We start from the raw sequence: 24175 nt of genomic DNA on the forward strand, positions 1-24175 counted from the left end.
GCTTTACACCAGAGTTGAAAACAAAACATAACAAAACAAAAAGTTCTGCTGGCCTACAAAATGTTTTATGAGCCCAGTGTTCCCTGAAAAGGTTCATGGGAAATAAAATTAGAAGACTTTAGCAACTTGCTCATGTACATCATTACTTCCAGTGGTTAAAAGGATATTTGCAACTCTGAAAATGAACGCCTTGGACAAAATACATTTTCTTATGACTATAGCAAGGAAGATCCTCCTTGTTTAGGGATAGGAGGAAGCAGGGGGTGGAGGGTGACCCAAAAGTATTAGGGAGAGCAACTTTGTTTTAAAGAGCTCATCTACAGTGGAATCAATGGATTATTACATCAGCGCTACAAACAAGGCATTTCCTACCTCATTCAGGATCCACATCACCATAGGCAGGGTTTTTGTTTGGCAATTTACATAAAATATTACTAGAGGTAAGTTTTTTTTTTCCTTAATGGCTCCAAGGTTAAAGTTGAAAATACCAACTTGAGGTTGTGCAGAGATGTGGCCATACTGAATGTCATTCCACGTATTCCAGTAAATCATTTCATTATCCATAATAATAATCTTCACTGGCTTTAGAAATAATTGCTTTGCTAAACTTAAAGGAAGTCTGATTTTAATTTGCTATCTACATCTACATTCTCATATTCTTTTTATAGATTTTTTAACAAGTTATCAGTAGGATCTTCCTTCACTCAAACATAAGTGAAAGTTTTATCTATCTTGAGATATCACTAAAATAATTTATTGCTGGGGAAACAAAACCTTTTGTCTCAAAATATATTTCTTCCCGACAGCTGTGGTATTTCAGGGAAAGCACCAAAGCTATGATGATCTGGACTGCAATCAACCATTCTTAATAGGAAATTTTACAGACTTTTAATAAGATATCTTCAAATAATTTATGGGGCGAGGTTTTGAAGTGAAGAGGCATTGTTTGGCAATATGTTCTTCCTCTAATCTCAGGAAATTTAAATAAAAGAGTGCTCATTTCCTCTGAACTCAGCAGTTCTCCTTTAAAAAAAAAAAAGAGAAAGATTAAGAAAAACACCTGCTACAACAGTCCCAAAACATGGTTTACTTGCTTCAAACAAAATTGTGCTAAAACAAACAAACAAACAAACAAACAAATACTTCAGTACTATTAAAGACTTCTCTTGTAGACTTCCTGGTTAGGAATTTCCACAAACAAATCCAGAGAGCCAGGATTGTTTGAAAATCATCAGAGAATTGTCCCCTGTTTACTAAATGTGTAGAATCATGCCCAGGTCACTCTGCTCCCTTGGACCAGTGGTTCCCAATCTGTCCTATATCTTGACCCCCACCTCCAGCTGTTTGTTGGTTTTGATGTTATCTTGATGTTACTCTGAATTCTTCCCATTAAAGTTTCTACATTCATCTTCTTTGATTTCCCACCATTTTGTTATGGGTTTTGTCTGGCTGATTGGTTTTGGTTTATAATGTTGTTTTCCTACTTGACAATGGAACTTTAAACTCTCTTTACCTGTCACCACAATGATAATTTCACCATCTCAGGATATACTGACATTCGTTCTATTTGGTTCCTACCTAGGGTAGGAGATGGACTACATCCAAGCCTCTCACGCTTTAATGTAAATACATGTAAATCACTTGGGTGTCCTGTTTAAAATGTAACTTTGACTTAGTGGTTCTCCTGTGACGCTAGAAATTCTGCATCTCTAACAAGCTCCCAGGTGATACCAATGCTACTGACCCTTGGACCACACTGAGTAGCAAGGACTAGATGATATCAAAGGTCTCTTCCAAGTTTAAATGCCATATCCTAGGAGTTTCAGTGAGGTTCCTGTGGGGTCACTGAAGGCTCTATGAAACGACCCAAAATTCTTATCAGAAAAGTTTTTTTAATTTTGACAGCCACATATAATGCCCTTCTTCAAGAAATGCAACCAGGAGAATAAAAATAAACCAAACATTAGCTGATTAGAAGCAACCATGATGTTGAACATAATCTTTGTCTTGGGTCAAGAGAAAATTATTTTATTCATTTTCACACTAGATCTTTCTGTCCTTCTCTTTTTTCTTCCAATAACCTTGACCCCTCTCCCACACACACATTCAGTTGGATAGCTCCTGTACTTACATGAATTTTGCTTTCATTCATCAACCATCATCCAGAAACTCACAGCTGTACTGTTAAAAGAAAAGAAAAAAGATACTCAGCTACGCCTCTGATAAGATGTACACAAATTTACTCAAAGCCTAGTTGTGTTCTCAAGGAAGCATGGGAGGAAATGTGGATTCATCATGTATGTTCCCAAGATATCCTGAAGCTTTAGCCACTAATCCAGGAGAATTCTTTCTCCAATACCAACTCATTCCTATATCATTCAGACTGTATATAAGGCTAGAGATGGATAACTCTTAAACCTTCAGCCAAGATATAAATTGAAATTTTCTCCAAGCTTAAAAAAGAATTGTCTAGCTTAGAATCTATTGTTGGGGGCTGGGTTTCATGGATTTTTCCTTCTTTTCTCTTATGAGTAAGAGATATAGTAATTTAGAAACATGGAAAACTGATATCCCAGTTTTCTTTTTCTGTTTTCTGTATTTTTCAAGAGTAGAGATCAAGAGTGATGACCTCAGTTTTCCACTTCACTTTGTAGATGAATATCCAATTTAATGAAAGAAAAGATTTCAAGAACATTTATGCTATATTGGACAAATGTAAGTGGAAAGAATTTTTAAATCCTTCAAGAAATTAACTTTTTGTAAAATTTCCAAATGCATTTGCAGACTATAGGCCTTAGAGCATATTGTTTGAACTATTCAGAGACCAACACAACCAAGGTCGGACATAAATTCAAAGGCCTTCAACAAGAGCAAAGTAAACAGAAACAAAACGATGGAGAATGGGACAGGGCAAGGGAGGGAAGAGCAAGCCAGAACTGAAACTGTTGTCTCTTTCTGGGAAGGCTGCTCTTTGGAGAACATTTAGAGCTGGGAGGGAGGGAGGGAGCGAATATCAGTTTAGCCAGTAGAATCAATCCAAGGGATCAACAGTGTAGCTGATGATGCAGACATTGCTGTGTAACAAGCTATCCTGAAACCTAGTGGCTTAGAACAACAGCTCTTCTTATTGTGTCTCATAATTTTGTGGGTCAGGATTTCGAGAAGGGCTTGGCTGTTCCATGTGGTGTCAACAGAATCCTCTTGGGGGTATTCAGCTGGTGGATAGGCTCATCTGTAGGATCCAAGACGGCTTTGCTTATATGTCCGGTGATTTGACGGGGATGGCTGCAAGGCGAGGCTCAGCAGGGACTGTCAACCAGAATGACTTTATGAGGTTTCTCCAGCATGGCAGCTTGAGGGGTCAGACCTCTTACAAGAGCCAGTGTCTCGGTGAACAAGGCAGAATCTGCATGGCCTTTTGTGACCCAGTTTTGGAAGGCACACAACATCACTTCTCTGTACTCTTTTGGTCAGAGTAGTCATAAGCCTACCCATACTCAAAGGAAGGGACATAGACCACATGTCTTGAGGGGAGAAGTGTCAAAGAATTTGGGGCCATCTTCAAAAACTGCTACACCCTCAAATCCATGAAATACTTCTAGAAATGGTAGAGATCAGTATTTAACTACTGGCTACCATAGGGAATGCAAACTCAAACAAATGTTATCTTTTTTTCTTGGTGTGTGTATGGAAGGATATATTTGAAGTAAAAGCTGTATCTCCTTATTCACAGGATATTCAGAAATACAGAATCAATTGTCTAAAATTTTATTACATAATTTGGCAATAATTCAGTTACTTATTTTTAGATTACTTACTACTGGTATTGTATTCCAGTGCCACCTGCTTTGTAAGGCATGCAAATGTTGTATCCACTGTCAACTACATGACAACATATTGTAGCTCTCACTAATAACGATATACTGTTAGCATATTGTGAGGTTTTATTCATGTTAGGATTTTACTCAATTCCCCTGAAAAATAGAAAATGAGTGGTTTACAAAGTCCTTTGATAGCTATGAATTAAATATTACATGGCACAAATCATCATTGTTAGTAACAGTAGTCATTGTTTGTTTAGTGGTTTTGGGCCAGATGTTGTTTTAGATCCTTTACTTAAAATTTCCAAACTCCTGTCCACAGCTTTGTAAGTAGCTTATTAAAGTTTTATTATTATTAACCAGTAAAATAAATCAAAAGCCAGGGAAGATTTTTTTTGAAAGGGAATGATGTAAAATAATATATAAAACTTTGTACACCACTCATTATCTGACACTTTTAACTGTTCACTGTCCAAATTGTTCTTCTCTGCTCTGGGAGCAGCTGAGATTTGCATGCAGCTAAAAAAAAATTTGGCAAGAATCAAAAAAATCGAGAGCAGGCCACAAGCTGGTTCATCAGAGAAAGTGGTATCCTCACACGTCTGAAGCGTCCATCTTAAGTACCCGATTCTCATGCGTGATATATCCTTGAACAACCTCTTCTACCCTTTTATTTGTAGGTCAATTAAATATAAAAACACTTGGCGAGTGACTGCTAATGGGGATGGGGTTTCTTTTGGGCTTGATGAAAGTGTTATGGAATTATATATGGATAATGATTGCACAACCCTTTGGAAAAAATCCCCACTGAACTGCACGTTTTAAAAGGATGAATTTTATGGTATGTGCATTATAGCTCAACAAAAATATAAATATACTGTTAATAATACATGATCCTTACAGAAAAATTGGGAAAGGACTATTATTAATGATCAAAAACCTTTAAAAATACTTAAACAGGAGGTCTAGTTATTACATACAAGATATCATAGAGCACGATCTAATTTATATTTTCTACCATTGTGTTGACAGTACCAGCCACAGTAAGGTATTAAATCCTGCACTTGGGCAAATGAACAGTGAGTTAATCTTTGCCACTTGTCCCCACTTACTATCACCACACCAGCCATACTCCCTAAACCGCTCATTAAAATGTCATGGAAAGAATGTGACCCAACCCCTTCAGCCCCGGCTCTAACAAGACTATCACTGCTACCAAATCAATATGTAAACTCACACACTCCATTTGATCAACTATCCAAAGTAATGTTTACTTTGAAATTCATTTGAAGCCCCAGCACCAAAAAACCCCACCAAACCGAAAATTGCTTCTCATGGTTATTACAGTTTTCTTCTTTTTTTTGTCTTTTCTCCACTTTAATGGTTTTATCCATTATTAAGGCTCACATTATGTTAAAAAATAGAGATTTTTATTTGACTACTGAAAAAAAGGCCGCCAAAATGCCTGCCAATAACTAGAACTTAGAGAGTGTGACAGTGGTGCTAAAGTACTGAGATAATACACACAAAATATCCAAGCATATACTGGTAAAGGAAAGTTCTTGAATTAAGTCACTAAATCCCAGGGTTGTAGCTATCATTCAATAGCTCCCCACCATATTCTTCCACAACAAATAAAGGGTCTCAGATTTTTGCCACTGGAGATCAATATACGGTGGTTTTGCCTCTGGAAATAGCTGGGCCATGGGGCTGCTAAGCTCATTGACAGAGTAGATCGAAGTCATACAGGCGAGCAGCAAAGAGAATGTCAGCAAGCTCCTCGTTCTGAGCTGGGGGTAAAGATGCTGACGTAGTGAAGTCACCTGGAGCACAGCTCTCCTTGGCAGTGCTCCCTCTCCTGGCGTTCCCAGGCCCCTGCTGGCCCCGAGTGGCCCCGCGATGCCTGGGGCCCTCTGATGCGTCTCTCCACTCTAGCCGTCACCTCTGACCATGGCCTCTGCTCCCAAATTAGTCCTCCCATAGCTCTCCATCAAAGCTCCTATTTCCTCCCTGATCTCTCCCCATAAATGTTAGAAAAGTGATACGGAATATTTACAAGATGATGCTTTGAAAATGCCACAGCTCTATAGAAATGGCCTTTGTTAGTGAAACTAATATGTTATTACTCAGCGTGGTTTATTTACATATGAAAAGAGGTTGTTTGTGGTGGTACCTTGGCGTAGGAAGGAATTGGTGATGGTAGAATGGTAAATGGGAAGAATGTTTTGGGAGATAGAAGTTTCCCATCCATTCATCTAACCATCATTCCAACACATCACATCATAAAGCTGCTATCCACTCTGTGCTATTGTTAAACATGTAAGGGTTCCGAATTTCATTAATTTATAGTTTGAGGCTACACTGTGCATCTTTAATGCTAAATCGATTATTATTATATGTATACTATCCATATGGCTGAGAAAATGTGGATCACTTCAGTGAGTTTCTGACTACGTTTATTGAATGCTTATTATGACCCTGAAGTGTTCATTATCCCAGGGGTCCCTTCTACTCTGGCCCTTTAAGTTGCCTAACTCACCACACGCCCTAGCTCTTCCTGAAATGAAGGCACAAACAGCAGAAGCCTCCACACCTTATTTCAGTATATGCTACTCCCCCTTCTGTTTGAAGACCCATTACGTTCCTCTTCTAGCTTTTCGAACTGTGGATTTTCACAAGATTCTAAACTCTGCTGTCTCTCCTGGTTCTGGTCTCCCCACTAGTTTCAAATGAGAAATTCCACCTGCACAGAATCTAACAGGGACCAACCAGTCCAATCTCCCAGCAAAAAGGTGGTAGAATTCACATAGGCAGAATCTTACCTTCAACACTAGTAATTGTCATATAATAATTTGTTATGTAATGGCTTACTTAGATTCAATTTTCCTGGGACAACCTGAGAAATAACTCTTTTATTCTGTAAGACTGTTAACCCCATTTAACCAACCTCATACGATGCCAGAAACATGACATATTCTTGCATGTCTTAAATAGAATGTATATGTAAAATATACCATGGTATGGTATTTTATGCCTCACACTTAACTCCAGGAGGCTGTCGACTGAAAAACAATGTGCAACGTGAGAGTTGTGAGTTAAGTTTTATCTGGGGCAAAATGAGGACTATAGCCTGGGAGACAGCATTTCAGATAGCTCTGAGAAACTGCTCCAAAGAAGTTACAGGGAAAGGTTAATATATATGTGATTTTGGTGAAGGGGGAATACATGAAATCAAGCACATATTTTTTGCAGAAAGTTTCTGCTAGTCACGAGGAGCAGACTTCACCATGAAGGATTTTAGTGCTTTTCTAAATAGGAGGAGATGAAAGAATTGGGCTCATAAAATCTTCTCCTGAAAGTCTCTAACTAGCTAAAGCCTTGTTCTGCCAGTTTTCCCCAGATCACAGAGTGCCTCATTCTCAATCTCCACCCTGAACTCCTTTCAGGGGGTGTTGAAAGTCAGCAGCTACAGCAGCTCATAATTTAACCCTTGTAGAGGTAGATGGTAAGTGCCAATTTGTAATTGGCAAGGCATATACATACAGCAGTGGAAATAAATAATACCCAAGATTTTTTTTTACAAAAGAATATACCTCCTGATACTTCATAAATCAAGATAAATTCATCCAATTTATACTTGGCCCAAGATTCTTTACACAGGCAACATTTTTAAAGGAAAAGGAAGAACAATGCTATCGGCATTGTACTTTATGTGTGTTTGGTTGGTGTGAATGCATTAAGGGCATATATATGAGGGCTGGATCCATGGATTTACAAATGCAAACAAGATGGTTTGAATTTACCTATCACCGAGCAGACATGCTCAGAAGAAGCATGATCCATGTAATTTCTGTTTCCTAGTGGTAAACATGGTAGATTAGCACTCAGCATCCAACCAGCGTTCTTCTAGTAGTGTTCTTATATGGCAGGCTGGAAAACTGAAGTGAAGGACACTTCCTAGACTCACTTGAAGCTAGGTATATTATTTCCTAGGGTTGCCATTAACATACTACTACAAATTGGATGGCTTAAAACAACGGAAGTATATTTTCTGGAAGCCAGAATTCCAAAATCGAGGTTTTGGCAGGCCTGTGCTCTCTCTGGAGGCTCTGGGACAGAATCCCTCTTCCAGCTTTTGATGGCTCCAGGCATTCCTTGGTTTGTGGCTGCATCACTCCACTTTCGTCTCTGCCTTTATCTTCACATGGCCTTCTCTTCTTTCTGTGTCTTCTCCTGTCTCTTACAAGGATATTTGTCATTGGATTTAATGCCCACCCAGATAGTCCAGGATGATCTTATCCCAAGACATAATTATTTCTGCAATGACCTTTTTTCCAACTAATGTAATATCCTCAGGTTCTGGGTAGACATATCTTTGGGGGAGCCACCATTCAGCCTACTACACTAGGTTTCTGGATGCGAACTTGGTTCTGTCCATTGGATGGACTGCGTGGGAGTTGGAAGGCAGAAGTGAGGAGGGGGCTAGTTTTCTACTACCTTGGCTGAAGCTGTTGGCAATCACAGTTATTAAGATCTTCGGATTTTCTGCAGCAAGTTAGTTAAGGACAGCTTTTAAATTTGTAAAGAGCAAGGGCAGTTGCAGGACTTCCTGATCTCTAGAAGGCAGCTCCAAACCTGTCTTATTGAAGCCAAAAGAGTCCTCCTGATTCCCACCTTCCCAAATGTGGCAAAGGCAGCAGCTCTCCTGGCAGGTCAGTTCTTTGGTGGTGTTTTTGGAGTAATTCTGGAGATCCAACCTAGAATCCTAATTAAATCACTTTCTGCTTAAATAGCAAGTTAGTCAACTAAAACCTACCAATACCTCATGGCAATGAAAAAGAAAATTTTAGTATTTAAAATAGTATAGTTTTAGCTTGAGCTCCACACTGTTTCTTATTGTCTGACTCATGGTGACTAGACCAAAAATCATTTGAACAGTGAAGCACAGGGCAATTTTTTTAGGGTAGTGAAACTATTCTGTATGATACAGTAATGGTGGATAATTGATGCTATACATTTGCCAAAACCCGTAGAATTTCACAGCACAAAAGGTGAATCGTAATGTATGATGATTTTTAAAAACTCATTTAGGAGGCTGGGGGATCCTCCTGAAGAATGTGGCAAAACAGTCAACTCTATTACGATTGTATGAAACAACCTGTCTGAAGGTGCAACTTTGGAAATAAGTGGTCTGTGAGATTAAAGGCCAAAAGAACTTTTTTTTTTTAAGTATCATTTAAGATTTCCTTTTTAAGTGATTATTTTCCTTCTTCATTCTTACCTGGGACATTATCTACAGAAGATATAAGGGAACCCCAGCCTTTTCTTATAAATAACCAACATGTTCTTGAAAATGCAAAATTTGTTCTTAAGCTAATGTGAAAGATGTGAAATGGTGACCCAAGGCTCGATTCAGCTTACAGACACAATTTGCTTAGTCTGCGCTGTGTTTTAAGAACAGGGCAAGTAGTTGATTATATTTCAAAATCAGGGGATTGCATATAGAAATTTGGATTTCCAGATTTTTGGAAAAATCAGAAGGTCTAGCAAGACTGAGCCGATACTTGCACCTGACAATGTGCATGGCAACAACGGACTGCAGCTAAGAAGATGCTGACCTCTTTAGACAAGACCTGCTATCCAGTTCCCCATGGTTTTCACTACTTACCTAACTTACCTTGTAACTAAAGATATCTTTAGTTACCCCATAGATATCTGAGCTAAGATGCCCCATAGATATTTCAGTTTGCATCCCCTGAGATAACGGGAAGATTCAGGGCATCCTATGAAAGATTGTGAAGAGGAGGCAGCTTGTCCTTTCAGCCTACATCTCCCCTTTCAACACCCTTTCCCCACCTTTCAACTTCACTTTACCCCTATTTCCCAAGGCTTCCTAACATTCTCCCTGTTTTCCCAGAGAAAAGTAATCTGATAATGTGTGACTTAACATAGCGTCCTTTGCATTTGCAGAGAAGAGAGTGTAGAAAAGCCTTTTTCACTGAAAGCAGTGGATTTTTAATGACAACATTCTAGGCACCATGAGGCATATTCTAGACCACAAGCCTTTACATCACTAGTCTACCTATTCATAAGACAGGTCTTGGGCACATTCTCTATGCTAAAGCTTGAGAGGCGTGTCCATTAGAATCGAGATTCTCTTTTTCTTAACATGGGCATAGTAATAGTGAAACATACTAGCTAGTGAGGCTTTAGTGTTGAAAACTACTCATTAAATATATTGGTTCTTTGATGTCCAACTCATAGCAAACTCTCACGGTTATTTTGCCAAAGGAAGTCAAAATTATCAAGTTGTGTTTTTTAATGGGGATTGATACACTTTTATGAAAGGGAGTTTGCAGAATTTTAAAGGAACATTCATTTCCCTTCTTCCTAAGTACAGTAACCTTGCCGTGGCCCCATGAGGCTGCTCGACACCAGTGTGAATTTGCTGCTCCCTCGTGAATTTCACAACCCATCCAACAAAGTACTCTGACTTTTTCACCTAAATATCAAAAACTTTCAGTTAGCCAAGAGAAGAAAACATCATTATCAAAAGCCTTTCTCATACTTGATTCTATGGAAACCGCTGACCATATATATAGGAAAAATAGCAGGTCTCTGAGATTTAGATGGGGGCATTCATCTTTCCTTTGTGATAAAAAGTTCGGCTGGTGACTTGGGAACTCACTACACGCTTCATTGACAGAAATGCTCTCTTTCTGCTTGAAAGCGTGGGCACTTCAGAAGTGCCTCCCCTCGCAGGATGAGTAAAAACAATATCATTTTCCCTGATAGCTGCTGAATTGAAGTGAAGGATTATTTATTTAAACTTTTGAAGCATGAAGCAAAATGCAGCCAGTATGTACTGTGTCTGTCTTAGAAACCATAAGTCAGAGGGAAGAGTTTACGAAGCATTCGGTCAGGGGGTTGATTCCCACTTTCTCGTGTAAACCACACAGACCGTAAGGTCGCAGCACCAGCCTCTGAACTCCTATTAAAGAAGCGATCGTTTTCAGCTCCCTGGTTCCTACTACGGCACAATCCCATTACCTCCTCTTTCCTCACAAAAATATGTTTCGAATTATTCCACGGCTGATGGTTGATGAAAAGCTCTTTTATTACTTGCTAACAGTCGTTGTTATTACCAAGAACCGTGGGTCTGAGCGCCTTTGCTGTCCCGCCTCCCATCCTGCTGCCAGTCCCATCTAACCCATCACATCAGTACCTAACTGCTCCTGTGAGTTTCACACATTCCTGAAAACCTGGTGTGGCTACCTGCAGTCAGGCCTCCTGCAAATCACCTCCACTGCTGCTTGAGCCTAAGTTCAAGATGCTAAAACAGATGTGGAAAGTGAAGTTTAATAACTACGCTGTTAACTAGTCCTTTTACTTTCTTTTATCTAAATACGAGCCTCTCAACAGATCCCAGAGGACCCCTAACGCACAACTTTTCTGCTTTTTTTTTTCTTCTCATTTTTAAGGTATTATTAGACACTTACACCTGAGAATGAATTAGTTTATCAGCTCGTTCCTGAGAACAGGGGGAGGAGAGCACCAAAGCATTCAGTGCTTGGTCGGAGCAGCATGTCAGAGACGTGAGGGAGAACAAAGCAGGGGACGAGGCCCGGAAGACAACGCGACTCCTCCAGCCTGGCAGAACAGGCCCGGGTCCAAATGGGGTGGACCGGACCTCCGAGAGGTCCACAGAGACACCTACTGGGTGCAGACCAGACAGGTGACCCTGGGGTTCTTGTGGGACAGCATCGCCCTGTCCCTGTAAGGGAGCTGGGAGGGGGAGCCGTCTCTGCACTGGACGCCGAGGCCCAAGGTGCAGATGAGAGCAGAAAAACTCCAAAATATATTGCCCTCCTTCTTATCTCTCATTTTAGAGTAAGTCTTTATATTAGTTTTCTGCTGTTGCTTTAATCAATTACAACAACTTTAATGGCTTAAAACACAGACATTTATTCTCTTACAGTTCTGGAAGATGAAAGTCCAAAATAAGTTTTCTGGGGCTAAAATCAGTGTCGGCAGGGCCAGTTCTTTCTGGAGGCTCCATAGGAGAATCTATTATCTGCTTCCTTCAGCTTCTGGTGGCTGCTGGCATTACCTGGCTTGTGGTCACATCACTTCCATCTCTGCTTCTGTTGTCATATCACCTTCTCCTCTTCTGTAGTCAAATCTCACTCTGCTTCCCTCTTACAAGGACACTTGGGATTACATTTAGGACCCACTTGGATAATTCTCGGTAATTTCCCCATCTCAACATCTTTAATTTAATCACAGAATCTATGAAGTTTCTTTTGTCATATCAGGTAACATCTTTGGAGGCGGGATGGGGGTAACACACATTCAGTCTACCATAGGTGCCAAGTATGAAGTAATTATATTGTATTATTATTTCCTTCTAGATTTTAAACTTGGATGTTCCAAGAACACAGTGCTTTATCTAAGTAGTAACTCTCTATGGGAAAAAAATCTTCAGGAATCTTGAGAGCCCCTCTAAATGAATGGTGCTTTAAATATTGACAGGTTTTGACATTTGGATCTAGAATTTTTTTTAATTCAAACAAGTCCTAGTCACCCTAGTCTTCAGATTGTGGTTTCTTAGTACCATTTCCCTCTAAATGACTGGATAAATAGCTGATTCCAGGTCTAGGGTAGGAAATCTATAATATGAGCCTGAAACATCTCTCTGTGAAAGTTAGAAGGTCAAGAGACAACTTGCAAAAGATCCCACTGGTCAATAATCATAATGGATTGAAATATATCAAATATATATAAGTCCATGAGTTTGAACTGATTCCTCGACATCTTTGGAGGATGCTGGGGAATCAATTTATTATTTTAAAATATGGTAAATAAAGGGAAAGAATCATGCATTTGTCCTGCTTTTTTCATATGAACTATATCCTAGGGAAATCAAGTAGTTGATGAGAGCAATTTTCTCTTTATAGAATTATTTCAGCTGATAAACATTTAGGGAATTCTAGAATTAGAAAAATCAAGGTAACCCCTAATGAATCAGTGAATTGTGCAACTCCTAATGAATTAATGGATATAGGCAATGATGATCCGTGGCTGCTAATGTCATAAAAATTAAAATAACCAGGTATAGATGCCTGTTGATAGAAGTACACACCTCTGAACCACTACTTATAACACGTCTTGCTAAAAGGAATCTAATCAAAACTCTAGAGCTAATAACCAATTCACAGGACATACGAAGGAGAAAGGAACATGCTAAAAAAAAATACTTGTTTAGGTGCAATTCGTAAAATCCACCTGTGAGGTACTCTTCAGAACCAAAATTACAAGAAAAAAAAAAAGAGACGAAGGCGGAACCTATAAATTAACAGAGACTCAGTGGACATTACAATCAATCACAAGGTATAGAATCTAGTTGTATCCTTATTCAAGCAAACTACAAAAATCTAACAGTAAGACAATCAGGGAGACTTGAACTCTGACTAGATATTTGATGATGTTAAAGAAGTATGGTTAATTTTGTAGGTGTGGTAAGTTTAAGAAAGGAGTTTTTATCATTTAGAGCTACAATGATATGGTGTTTGGGTGTTTGGAATTTGCTTCAAATTAATCTGGAATGGAGTAAGGACCAATGGATGAAACAAGATTGGCCACAAATTACTAACTGTTGAAAGTGGATGATAGGTACGTAAGAACTGATTATACTATTCTCTCCATTTCTGTCTATATTTGAATTTTTTCATATTTGTCTTTTGGTTTTGAGGTAAAATCTTGCTTTTGCTCTTGGCTTAAACCTAACAACAACAATAATATCAATACTACTAAACACAGATTATTCAGGGCATTTTATTTTAAGCTAAACACAGTGAAATGTCTTCAGCTGCAGTGCATTAGTGGTCCAAAATTCCCCGTGGACTTGTTAGTAAGGAACAGAAGTTTCAAGTTCAGGCATTGAGGCACTAGCTATCTATTCCATGCACCTTGCATTCTACATGAATTTTACTTGAATGTCCCACTGTGTTTTGTTATATATTAGGGCTAGACACAAGACTTAAACATGCTATAAATCCTACCAAGTTCATAGATTGCTCCTATTACCTGTTCTTAAATATTTTGATAATATACTAGTTTATAAATCTCAGATTGGTTCCTGCCCTATTGTACCCTGGCATTGGAGAGAAAATTGCAAGCAAAATTCAGCCCATTTCCTAATGTAGACTTTTCTAGGAAGAAAAGCTGAAAAATATATAAATTGTTCAAAATAACAGTATGCTTATTAGGCTGTAAGGATCTTCCAACTAAAGAGTTAGCTCTCTCTCAGTAGCAACATCCTTCTCTCAGCAAACCAGACTCAACGCTTTGGAGTCATCACTGATGTGTCTCATGTGCTCTTTTGGGTAAATATTTCTGAGTGGTTGCTGTGTGCTTATGTGCTGGGCACTGTGCTGGGCACTGTGGATACAGAGAAAATACAACACATTCCAGTCCATGAAGAAATCAGTCTGGTGGGTGGGAGAGGTACATGGATGAAAATATCTGGCAAATGCTCTGATGGAAGTTCCTAAGTTCTCCAGCTTTTGTATGTTCTCTTTCCCTCCGAGTCTCAATGGATGCTGCCTGAACCACCATGCTGTGTGTCTGCAGGTGGCATGCATGATCCCTTTTCAAGAGACTAGAGTTCAGTGGTTAAGAGCACAGACTTGAGTTTCCACTACTTCCTAGATATCTTTGATTTGTTTAACTTCTCTGTGCCTCTGTTTCCTCATCTATAAGGTTGGTTGTTGCTGGGATTAAAGGAATTAACATCTGTAGAGGTCTCAGAATAGTACATACCTGATGTAATAAGGATTTTATCCACGTGTCTTAAGTGTCTTATTCATTTCTTCAGGATGCTATGTTCCCATAAGTCTACAGCACTACTAGCTGTTATAGTTGCTTCCTTTAATTCTGCAAAGCGCTGCTGATAAATACTCTAGTGTTTATGAAAGCATTGCTAGAACCCAGAGTTCATTAATGACGCCCCTTTCCAGGAAGACAGTTACAGGGCATCTCTCTGCTCAGCCCTCAGCCTACTTTTGGATTGCAGGAGTCAGCCCATAAACCTTAAGAGAGAAGTCCTCGATGGCCTGTTCTCAGGCCCCACCCAAGTCAAGCACCCCAAAATCTCTCCCTTGTCCCCCCCAAGTAAAAGCCCTGTTTAAATAATAATTTCTACAGAAACACTCCCTGATCACAGCCTGACTGTCTTTTACATTGTTATGTAAAGCAATTTAGCACCTCACCCTGAACTGCTTTATCCCAAAGCAGGATTTGCTTTTCCCTTTGCATAAGTCAAAAGGCACATTATAGGGCTTCCCTGGTGGCGCAGTAGTTGAGAGTCCGCCTGCCGATGCAGGGGACACGGGTTCGTACCCCGGTCCAGGAAGATCCCACATGCCACGCAGCGGCTGGGCCCGTGAGCCATGGCCACTGAGCCTGCGCGTCCGGAGGCTGTGCTCCACAGCGGGAGAGGCCGCATACAAATAAAACAGCAATCCTCCTTTAAAGAAGAATTCTGCCGCACTCTTAGAACAAATGACATTAATTACATTACTTTCATTTGGTTTAAAATTATTTTGGGCTCCTGCTACATATGTACAAAATATTGTAAGCACAGAGAATGAATCCTGCATGGAAATCCAAGAAGGCTTCCCAGAAGAGTGACATATAAGGTTTATATCATCTTTATTTCAAAATTCTCCCCCAATGTCTATTAGGGGTAATGAATGTGGAGGGACTCAGAAAAAAAATATGACAAAACATAAGCAATGAGTATCTCAGGGTGAAGGACTTTGATAATTATTTTCTTCTTTTGATTTTGTATACTTCCTGACTTGCTGCAATGCACGTGTTACATTTTGTATAAGAAGACAAAATGGTGTTTTTAAACGTCTCATATCTGATTTTTCCCTTCCATGCCCATCTCCCCCAACCTCTCCATGTTCCATCACTTTTATCTTGACACTTCCTTGCTCAAGCCCTACCAGTGGCCTCCTATTGCTTTTCTCCTCAAGCCTTAATAACTCTGCCTGACTTTCAAGCTTCTTCGTAATCCACCCCACCCTACCTATCCAGTTGTACTTCCTACTACACACTTTCTGTGGGGAGACATTATCCTAAATTTCAATAGGAAAATGACTATCTTTTCCTTGTTTTGGAGGGCTCTCAGGAAAATACTCCACACTGGCTAATTTTGGGGTAGGTGGTAAGAGGCAGAACTAAATACAAAGATGCTGACATATTACTCTTCTTTCTAGAAATTGCCATTATTTATTTACAAGAGTCATGATTGCTACTATTAATAGCTGCATTTCAGGAATTCCCTGTAGGGGAATTTCACTGCCGGGAGTTCAATCCCTGGTCAAGGAACTAAGATCCCACAAGCCACGTGGCACAGCCAAAAAAATTTTTTTTAAATAGAAAATAATTTTTTAAAAATAGCTGCATTGCATGGATGAGGCTAAATAATTTGCTCAAGGCCATAAGGAAGGTATCAGAGCCTGGATCAGGACCCAGGTCGGCTGGATGCCGAAGCCACACTCTTTCCATTGCACCAGGCCCTTGGCAAGGGGAACAGTCATATTTATATTCACTATCAGTTGCACTTGTTGATAGATCAGCATCAAAACTAAAAAATTGTTTCTAACCAAGCTAATTCATTCTCATAGCTCTTTTAGCTTATGCCTCATAATTTAGCACATTTTATACTATAGTGTATTTTTGATAACTCTTTTTTATTTTATTTTATTTATTTATTTTTAATTTTTGGCTGTGTTGGGTCTTCGTTGCTGTGCACAGGCTTTCTCTAGTTGTGGTGAGCAGGGGCTACTCTTTGTTGCCATGCACAGGCTTCTCATTGCAGTGGCTTCTCTTGTTGCAGAGCACGGGCTCTAGGTGTGCCGGTTCCAGTAATTGTGGCCCATGGGCTCAGTAGTTGTGGTGCTCGGGCTTAGTTGCTCCACGGCATGTGGGATCTTCCTGGACCAGGGCTCGAACCTGTGTCCCCTGCATTGGCAGGAGGATTCTCAACGACTGCACCACAAGGGAAGCCCTGATAATTGTTTCTTATGTGTAAATTTTGTCTCCTTAATCAGGTTATTGGTTTAATGAGGTGATGACCATGTGCTAAGTACATACTTAGAACTAACCATAGCACATTCTAGGTACATACTAAGAACTCACATAATGAGAACTCCATTTCAGTTGAATGCTTGCTTTATTAAAGTAGTATCTTAAAGATTATATAATTCCTAACTAAAAACCTTGAGTAAAAGGATAATTCACCAACTCAGAGGGTGTTTAATAAATGAAATAATGTTTATACAAAAGCTAGGGAGAAGCTAATATATCTCTTATTAAACTAATTATTGGGCTTCCCTGGTGGCGCAGTGGTTGAGAGTCCACCTGCCAATGCGGGGGACACCAGTTCGTGCCCCGGCCCGGGAAGATCCCACATGCCGCGGAGCGGCTGGGCCCGTGAGCCATGGCCGCTGAGCCTGCGCGTCCGGAGCCTGTGCTCCCCAAGGGGAGAGGCCACAGCAGTGAGAGGCCCGCGTACCGCAAAAAAACCAACAACAAATAATTATTACATCATCCTTTATCAATATCTCCAAAACACCAAGGATTCTGCCAGTCATACAAAGATACCCACCTTGTACCATCATCTACAAAAGAAAATACAGATGGACATAAAATTGTCAATGTAATATATTTATGGAACAACATGGGCTAGCAGGAGATAGAAAGGTATAATTCAAAGGAGGAGACTTGCATTCATGAAGGAGCCTAGAGAAATAATTTAATATGCCTAGAGTCTGTTTTTACCTAAAACATACCTGAGAAGGGAAAAGCAGTTGGTAGATGGACTCAAGATATTTCTGTAATGAGGTTTACTCAAATTTGTTATCAAGTAACTCATAATTTTTAAAATGTCAAAATGTCATAATTTATTAGCATTGCTTTTGGAAAGATGATCTGTATGATGCAACCAATTATGAAATAAAATTTTCTACTTGGTGAAATGTTTTCCTAGTTCCTCTACCCATTTCTGCCTCATCAGAGGGAGTAGAATAACAGAGATTTTGTTATTTATAAAATCATCATCTTCATTAGAGCAAATTACATGATTTCCATTTCTCACAGGGTGTCTCTCTAGACTCCTTCTATTTCTGTCCCCCTCCAGCATTTTCCTTTTGGATTGGATATTTTCATGTACTTGTTTTCATTTTCTAGAGGTACTATATCTCTCCAGTTAGACCATAAACTCCCTAGGGTTGGTTTTCTCTATTTTCTATAAAATCCCCTTAGCTCTTTGTACAGCAGAGGGCCGAAATAGGCATTTAATAAATTAATAATTGGGTTTTATTCTTTCAGGAAGACAGAAATGGGGTCGTCCCTCTGCTTCGCTCCTTGATTCCTTGGGCTTCTCTAAAATCACATTCCCAAATGCAGCACAGCTGAAATAACAGCAGCACCAGCTTGCATTTTTACAGCACCATCTACTTTTCAAAATGTTTTTACGTCTCTTATCTCATTTATTTCTCACCAAAATCCTATGAGGTAAGTAGAGCAGATATGGCTCGTCTCATGTGATAGATGGTAAAACAGAGGAAGGGAGAGGTTAAGTGACTTGCCCAGTCCCTCACCACTCCAGTCCATCTGCCAGAATTATCTTCCTAAAAATAAATATAAACATGACATTCCCCTGCATAAAATCATCAACAGGACTCTGGCTGTCTATGGGGTAAAGTGCAAACTCTTTAGCAGGGCACACAAGTCCCTTCACATCTGGCCCCATGTTCCTCACCAGCTTCGTCTTCCACGGCTTCCGCCCGGCACGGTACCCTCCCCCAGCCACGCTGAACTCCCACCATTCACGTCAACGGCCCTCAAGACCGCAGGCCTTTGCACGCGTTGCTTCCTCTTCCTGGAATGCTCTTTGGGGTTTAAACCTCTCACTACCACCTTCCACCTTCAGAGATCCCTATTCAGTCCCCTATGTGTAGGTCAAGTGAAACTTCCCTTACAGTCTTGCTTCTGGCTTCGGGCCTGTGGGGTGAGTTGGCCGCTCCTTTATAAACCACCGTCCCCTGCCTCCTTGCTACCTCTTATCCTGATCGATTTTTTTTCTCAGTGGAACTTACCACCTTCCAATATAATATATGATTTGCTTGTTTATTAAGTCTTCTTGTCTCTCTGTGATGCAATGTAAGCCCCACAAGGGCCATGGACCTTTGCTGGTTTTGTTTGCTGGTGTGTCCCAGGTGCCCAGACGGTGTCTGACACACCATAAGTGTGCAGGAAATTCAGAAAGCATTAATTAAGCAACTGCGATTCTGGCACTGAGGCTACAGAGATGAGATACAGTCCTTCCGGCCTAGGAGAAGGAGAAAGGAACTAAAGCACCATGATGTGAGCGGGATGCTGAGTGCAGTGATAGTGGTATGTGCTGGGGGAGATGAGAGCACAGATAAGGAGCGGGGCCAGGCCGGATGTAGATGGAAACAGCCCCGACAGGAAAGGCTTAGGCTTCATCCAGAGGGCAATATGTAAAGAGAGACTTGACAGCCGTGCGCAAGTTCACCGAGTTCAGAAGGAGGTGGGGAGAAATTACAAGGAATTTTTATAGCTTAATATTAGCGTGTATATGGGGGTGGGATATAAGGCCAGAGAAGTAAAATCTGTTTATATCCATATAGAAGAGGGAAACAGAGCTCCTGAGTGTAAAGGGCCAAGTCTTTGCCTCAGATTCAAATGTAATTAGGTTGTTTTTACCTCCAAAACAACTATGCTTCGGAACACCCTTTCTCTGTAATGAAAAATGCCAGAAATGATTAATTCTGATGTTAATAATTTAGAGAGGAAAAGTCTGGAGTCAGGGCATTAGACCTTGATCTCCTGAGACTTTAGAAGAAACTCCTAGAGAGCGTATCTTGAAATATTAATCCTGCTCATTCATGGAGCTTCTGGATCAGCAGAAATTTGATATGTTTTCCTTTATTAAGTTCTTTCTTTTGCCCTTTTATAGTTTGAAAAGAACTTTCATCGCTAGAGGTATATCTAGTTAGAGATGAATTGTGGTACTTGGCTTAATTTCAAGAGAGCAATATTTTTATTCTTTGAGCAGCTCAATGTTTTTAAGCCATCTGATGAGTATCAAGCACTGTGCTAGGCCCTTGCTACAAAGACCAGTAACCCAGGGCCATGGCTGTTGAGGGGCTCTTAGACTATACGGATAGGCAGACATATGAGTATAATGAAATGTTGTAGGGATCAAATATGGAAGTATGCACAGGAAACAAAGTGCAGACAAAGAAGAGAGTGCTTCGTTCCTCTGGGGAGACGGAGAGAGGGAAGTGTGCACACCACACAAGGTTCCCAGGAGAGGTGATGCTTGATCAGAGTTTTGAAAGTTAGTGTGTGTTCATCTGTGGACAGTGGACATTCAGGATAAAGGGAGAAGCACAAGCACAGGCTCGAGGCTCTGAAACAGGCTGGTGAGTAAGGAAGTACAAACAATTCAGTATGACTGGACCTGGTGTGTGTGTGTGTGTGTGTGTGTGTGTGTATAGGCAGTAAGGTACATGAGTGTGTGTGTGTGTGTGTGTGTGTGTAGGCAGTGAGGTACATGAGTGTGTGTGTGTGTAGGCAGTGAGGTACATGACCCTTTATATGCTCTGTTAAGGAGTTGGGATGTCATTCAATCGGCCAGTGTTTCTCAAATTTTGATCCAAGGAACACTTGTCTCAGACTGTTTTAGAAGGTCCTCGTTAAAATGCAGATCCCTGGGCTCTAATGATACAGAATCTCAAGAAGAACGATGAGTGAGGTCAGAAAGACCAAGAGTCTGCAAAGCTCTCTCAGAGATTCCTAAGTTTGAAGACTGCTATTATAGGCAATGGGGAGACATTCAAAGTTTTAAATAGAGGACAAAAATCAGATTTGCTTTTACAAAGATTTTGTTTTTAGTAGTATTGTTCAAGATCCTCATCCCAGATGCTTACATGGTCTAGGCATGTAAAATAAATGACTAAAGTAGGCTGCATGGAATGATCCGGGAGTGGTGGGGGCTGAGGCAAACCAAAGAGCACAACCTCGGCTAAGGGAGTGGTCACTGCGCAGCCTCAGTCAATTATTGACAAGTAGGAATTTTAACCCAGTGCTGTCAGACTGTTCACTTTTTCAAAATAAAGTGATTATCTATATTTTCATGTAAAATCTCCCAGTATTTACATACTGGCTATATCAGTAAGGTTCTTAGTTACAAAGAACAGAAACAGATTCTGGATGATAAAGCAGAAAATACGTTTATTAAAAAGATGTTTAACCTAGGAAAGCTACTTAGAAAATTATTTGGCAAACATATGTATACCTCGTGTTCCAACAACCTCATCCCTAGATACATACCTAATTAAAAGGTATGTTCCCCAAAAGACATGTAGTAGGATATTCATAGGAGCGCTATGAATCTTACAAGAAATGGAAATGTCCCAAATGCCTATTAACAATAGAAAGGATGATATAGTATAATGCCTTTACACAGTGGAATACTGTGTACGATGAGAATGAACGATCTACAACTACATGCAGCAAATGATAAATCTCACAAACATAACATTGAGCAAAAGAAGCGAGAAACCAAAGAGTACATACTGTGTGATTCCATTTATATTTAACACAAAAACAGGCAAAACTAATCCATGCTGTTTGAAATCTAAATAGTGTTTACCACTATTCTGTTGTGATTGTTGTGTTAGGAGTGTTGTGATTGGAGGGGCACACAACAGGGTATTTTGAGGTTCTCATGGTGGTCTCTTAGTTAGGCTCTGGGTACATTGTTGTTTGTTTGTGAAGATTTATTGAGCAATACATTTATGATACGTGCAGAGGTGTCCCTAGCGTGTTTGTTTTTAAACATCTACTCACCTACATGACAAAGTAATTTTCAATGATAGTCATGAAATAAAACTAAAATAGTGGCCATAAAAGAAATGTAGATAGTGAAATCTTTCTTTACTTAACTTTTATATACCTATGCACGCACACATATATGTTTTTAAATAATTAACAATCTAAAAAAAAGAAATTTTGATTTTAAATATATTGTTCATATTCAGGAACATATATTATGTATGAAGTAAAATTTACACTTACCATACAAAAATATTACATCTTGCAGTTTCCTCTCTGTTTCATATTTTGAACACAAATAAAAACTTCAAGTACTCACACAGACTGATAGAACTGAAGTAATTCAAGTTCTGTTTCTTTGTTTTTACAACCACTGTACTACCAGTCATTTATTCTAAACCTCCTATTTATATGCAGAAGTCTGGAGAACCATAATTTGTGCTGAAAGCCAGCTCAAAAGGTTTCAGGACTTTAAGATGTACTCTTGAACTGTATACATGTAACTGAGCCCGGAGTTGTCAGGTCCTAACTGTATAACTGGGTGTCCTCCAAATTAACTTCTTTATAAAATACAATGCTTACTAAAGGATGGGAAATAAAACGGTGCTGATTTGACATGTGTGTGTGAGTGTGTGTGTGTATAATGTATATATAGTTCTCTACATATTATATATGTGCATATATATAGTTACTTCTAAATATGTCAGTGATAAAATAGTCCTCCCTGAAAAAAAATCTTTTCATGGTTAAGTTTTAAGCATTTGGTGCAGTTACTATTGAATTTTTTAATGAATATATTTATACTGATATTATATAATATTATGTTATATATAATAATATTTTAGAGAGATATATGTTTTAAAATGATCCACAGACAAAGCACCTCATTATTGTGCCCTTTTCTGCATGCATATTTTGTTTCAATAAAAGGGTAAAAAGAAGAAGAAAGAATATGTGGGGCAGCTCACAGAAGTGTTGGGCAAACTGGACTAACAGGCTTGAGGCTATTTTTGAAACAACATCCCGGACCATGTGGCCCACCTGGCCTAACAGAACCATTTCTGCAGCTGCTGCTGCCCCAGGGAACGTAAGAGGAAGTCACCGCTGCCAGTGCTGCCCCTGAAAGCCAGAGACCTCCACCACCACCTCTGCCCAGCAAACAGACATGCATAGAGCTTTCTTCTTCAATTGCCATATATTAGTTTCAAGTGGGTCTATCTAACTGACGGAGCCTAAGGTCAAATTTGGAGGAATTTGTCTTCTGGATTCCCCCTCAAGGGAGATGGGAATTAGAAGGCAGGAAATCATAACAAGTATGTCCAAAAAGTGATAGGTAGCCAAAAAATATGAGAAAGTCCACTACAGCATACTTCTTTAGCTGTTCAACATTAATACGTCATTACTTTAAACTTAATAACAACACGTGAACAATCACGATAAAATTCTCCTATTGATCACAGTGCAAACGTCCCTGATGCAAATAAAAACACTCTCTGTCCCAAAGGGAGACAATCTAAAAAACAATCTCATCCAAGTACTGTACCCAGCTGAATCTTAGCTCTCTGGATGATGTGCAGGTCCAGATATGACCTTAACACTAAAAGATAACTGCCCCCTATGTATTGAATACACAATAGAAAAGGAGCAGGAATGCAGTAATGCACTTTCCTTCGGGTCAGGAAAGTGAATAGGAAACGTTGCAGCCACAGGAAATATCAAACCCTGTATTCTGGCAGTGAGAAGGAGGACTCCGTGCCTTGGTGGTGGTATAAGATCTGGTTCTGCCCTCTGGAGGAATCCTCCGGGTCCATTATTATGCATGGCCTCACGGATAATAGGCCACGGATAAGGGCTTTAGAAAGGATGCCCTTCCTGGGGACCTCACAAGACCCTCTCAGTCCACTTCTAATAGGTGTGAGTTTAGGAACCTGGGGTGGCTTAAGGGGTTGAAGAATTATAGGCTGTTGCTAGACAAGTCTGGAATTTCTTTGACAACATACTGTTGTGAGACAATTTTCCTTGAGTTTCTTGTCTCTCTAATATCTTATATGCAGAGGCACTGATCACCCTTTGTCTCAGACTATCTTTTCAAGGGTGTTTGTGTAGAAAACAGCCTTGGAAGATTGAGATAGTGTTTCCCTCCAGAACAAAGGGCAAACATGCTTACAGTCCATTATAAACTATTTGGGCTCCCTAAGCTCAGGGTTACTGTCCTGTAACGTGCACATCTGACACACATCTGCGCCCATCCACCCCATCTTTTGAGACTTTGCTGAAAGTGGCAAGGAGTAACCAGAATATGTCAACATGGATTATATCTACTCTTTCCCCCAACAACAACATAAAATATCATGGTTTATGTCCCAAGAAATAAAAGAAGACAGTTTTCCATGGAGAATGTTTTGACATCATTTAAC

At 39.8% G+C, this 24175-nt stretch overlaps 1 long non-coding RNA gene across 1 annotated transcript in view; it reads right to left on the reverse strand.

Annotated features, from left to right (window-relative positions):
* Nucleotides 1–871: 871 nt before the first annotated feature.
* Nucleotides 872–24175, reverse strand: part of LOC116757779 — a 30579-nt gene continuing 7275 nt past the window's right edge. Inside the window, exons 2-3 of the long non-coding RNA XR_004351076.1 lie at nucleotides 2132–2181; nucleotides 872–1023 (exon numbers count right to left, since the gene is read on the reverse strand). This is a non-coding gene — a long non-coding RNA (uncharacterized LOC116757779). The remainder of the gene's footprint in view (nucleotides 1024–2131; nucleotides 2182–24175) is intronic.

This window comes from Phocoena sinus, chromosome 8, assembly GCF_008692025.1.
Source record: "Phocoena sinus isolate mPhoSin1 chromosome 8, mPhoSin1.pri, whole genome shotgun sequence".
Classification (NCBI taxonomy): domain Eukaryota; kingdom Metazoa; phylum Chordata; class Mammalia; order Artiodactyla; family Phocoenidae; genus Phocoena; species Phocoena sinus.